This window comes from Lupinus angustifolius, unplaced genomic scaffold (assembly GCF_001865875.1).
Source record: "Lupinus angustifolius cultivar Tanjil unplaced genomic scaffold, LupAngTanjil_v1.0 Scaffold_88_98, whole genome shotgun sequence".
Lineage (NCBI taxonomy): Eukaryota > Viridiplantae > Streptophyta > Magnoliopsida > Fabales > Fabaceae > Lupinus > Lupinus angustifolius.
The window spans coordinates 3817-7121 of NW_017724449.1; the positions used below are offsets into that span (position 1 = coordinate 3817).

The following is a 3305-nucleotide window of genomic DNA, read 5'->3' on the forward strand; positions in this document are numbered from 1 at the left end:
GTTTTAGAAAATCTCTGGTATCTACACATTTGTAGAGGTTTTTAACCTCCACCATTCATGGAGGTTTTTAACCTCCACTACTTGAGGAGGTCTTTGTAATGTTTACCATGGAGGCTTTAAACCTCCACTATTTGAGAATTGTAATTGTGGAGATTTTCAACTTCAACTACTTGAAATAACACATGGAGACCTGCTAAAAGATAACTATTATATGTTTATAGAGGATTTCAACATCAATTTAATTTCATAATTTTAAACTTTAATCTCATTAATCTGTAATTATTATTTAAATATACAATACTAAATACAAATGTTCTTAGCAATAATAAAATTTCATTACAAATAAACCGTAATAGTTAAAAAAATTATAATTCATCATTCGTTATAAATCTAAATATACCATAAAATCTCAAAAAGCTAAAAGTAGTTTTATATGACACTTTAAAAAATAAAAAATATAAAACAAATATCCTAAATGTTGTTGACTCCAGATTATCCTCATGCACCCAAAGGTATATCAGACATATTTCAATCATCACTTGCCTGAAATAATAAATTAAAAACATTTAGTTGAAACAACACAAAAAACATTGATAATTACTGCATTATTATATACACTAATTAAGCATGTACAATTAACAACAACATGTAGACAAAATAACATTGAGATTTTATAACTAGATAATATAATCCAGACTAGTATAGACAATTAATTTTCAAAGTATTTGAGGTGTGCTTAGGCAAGCACTATTACACCCACATATACCTTATCAGTCCCAATAATATGCCAAACAATAATAATCCCAAACAACAATAAGTCTTGAAGACAGAGAGAAACTGAAAAAAATCATGTAAATGGGAAACAGTTCCTATAATGTTTCAAAGCTGTTCTAAAACTAAAGAAAATTTGGGGATTATCATCAAATAAAGAACCTAGCTAAGTAAAAAATAAAAAATCAAAGGCTAGAATTACAAAAATGACAAAAACATCTAATAAATAGTTAAGTTATAATATGAAGTAAGTTATACTGAGCATGCCCAAGCTCACGAGCAAAACGTAATACAAAGCCACCAAGGCAAAGGTCTACATGGAGACAAATAACAAAATATGAGTACATCCCTATTTAGTTTGTTTATTATTATTATTATTATTATTATTATTATTATTATTATATTAAGCAAAACAGAAGCAGGATACATAGATTCATAATGTAACAACAATATCACATACTCACCAAACAACAAACTATCTAGAAATTTGAAGGTCCTCCTCTATTCTCTGACCACCAATTCCTCTCAACAAAATAGCCTATGCACAAAAAATGGAGCAAAGGAACTCATTTAAGAAATTGGTAATCAGTATATCATTTCACCTAAAGCTAAAGTTGCTCACCTGTGCATCTTTATCAAGTGTTTTGATAATATCAACCTCAGTTAGCCAAATGGGAAGGTCAAGTAACTGCCCTCTTAATAAATGTAGACCTTTATCAAGTGTTTTGCTAATATCAACCTCAGTTAGCCAAATGGGATAGTTCTTACAAGGGAATGATTTGGTACTGTGAAGTGACTCTCTAAGCCAATTCCATCCATAAAGACACCACCATGTTGCAGTTCTCTTAGGCTTGAGATGTAGCCATCAACCCTGGAATTTACATCACTGCAGTTGGTAAATGGTTGCAGAGATAGGCTAGCTAACTCTATACTGATATCTTCACCATTAGTGTTTTGCATTATTACAAAATGAAATAAACAAAGCCAAATATATTGAATTGAAGCAATTAGCCAAATATGACAATTTCATTAATAAAGTTAAAAGACAAAGTTACCTGAAAGAAGAGTATAAACGAGTTTAAAAAATATACAAATATAAGATCCACTTTAGCAATCATTCACGACTTGTTTCACACGGATTATGCCTAAATAGTAATCACTGTGAGAAAGAAAAGTAGGTGATGAACCTGCAACCCCCCTTAAGCATACAAATGAGTTTGCATTAGCAACAAAATAGTCTATTACAAATAAAAATTATCAAATTCAATCTCAAACAGTTCACTCTATAGTTCTAACAAAAACTAAGAATTGAAAAACTGCCAAGTGAGTATACTGTTTCAAAACGATCATCAAATTTAGAATCGGAATCAAAGTCGAATTCCGTTGAAAGAAGGAAGAAGACCATACCCTGTCCATTGAGAAGATGAGGAAACCCTACCCTAACGATTGGGAAGAAGAAGAAACCCTAATGATTGGTTGAGAGCCAGCTTGGACTTGAGCGAAACGGAAACAATAGTTGTGGTAGAAGGTGGCGCCAAAGTAGTTGATAGTGATAGTGAGAAGAAGATCAGTGTCGAGGAGAGGGAGGTTGAGTTTGAAGGAAGTGAAAGAGATAAAGATGAGATGAAAGGATTGGGAATTATGTTGTGTTAAAAGACAACTGTAGGTTTGATTTCTATTAGTCATTTTGTATCAAAATTTAAAACATTTAATGGAGGTTAAAAACCTTAGTAAATTAAATAAAAACCTCTACTATATATTTAGTTAACTATCAAGCTTGTCTCACTTGATTTATTTGGGGAGGTCTAAATAACTTCCACAAAAAAACTCCACAAATTATAAAATTTGGTGTAGTGTGTATATACATAAAAATAAAAAATAAACAATAGAAATAAATGTGTATTATGTGTCAAAATTTTGATATCCAAATAAGAAAATAGAACAAAATATATACATCTATTAATTTTCACCTAAGAATAGTGTTGTATCATCAAAAATATAAATGAAATCATTTCTATCAATTAGTATAGTGAACATCCTTTATTAGAGAGTTTAATATTGGATAAAGATACTAATAGGTGACATAAATTTATTTTTAAGGATCTATATTATTTTTTTAAAATTAAAAAAAATTAAAACTTTTGAAAATTATATTATCCTAACATCCTAATATTAAATAATTCACACAAATATATACCTCATCAAAATAACAAACTAAACAAACCAACATCATTTTCATCACTATCAGCAATTCTTTGTTTTTCTAAAATATCAAAATTCAAGAAGAACAATGTCACTCATTCCAAGCATCTCCGGCACTGGTCGAAGTATCAACTCCTCAAGGTGCCCTTTCCAAGACACCGACCAGAAGGAAAGGACCAAAGAAAAGGAAAACGAACAACACGTGGGGCAGTTGTGGCCGCTTCTTCCGTTGCATGAGGCTGCCGGAGAATTCTAAGGTTGAAAAGGTGAACAATATCCAAGAGAATGGGGTCATCAAGCATTCAAGCCCGTTAAGATCACATGTTAGGTTC

At 30.8% G+C, this 3305-nt stretch overlaps 1 long non-coding RNA gene across 1 annotated transcript; it reads right to left on the reverse strand.

Moving 5' to 3' along the window:
* Positions 1 to 470: 470 nt before the first annotated feature.
* LOC109339693 lies at positions 471 to 2407 on the reverse strand. Its single transcript, XR_002106698.1, has 3 exons — positions 1394 to 2407; positions 1236 to 1309; positions 471 to 543 (listed from the first exon to the last, which is right to left on the reverse strand). It is a non-coding gene; the product is annotated as an uncharacterized LOC109339693 (long non-coding RNA).
* Between the last annotated feature and the right edge of the window lie 898 nt (positions 2408 to 3305).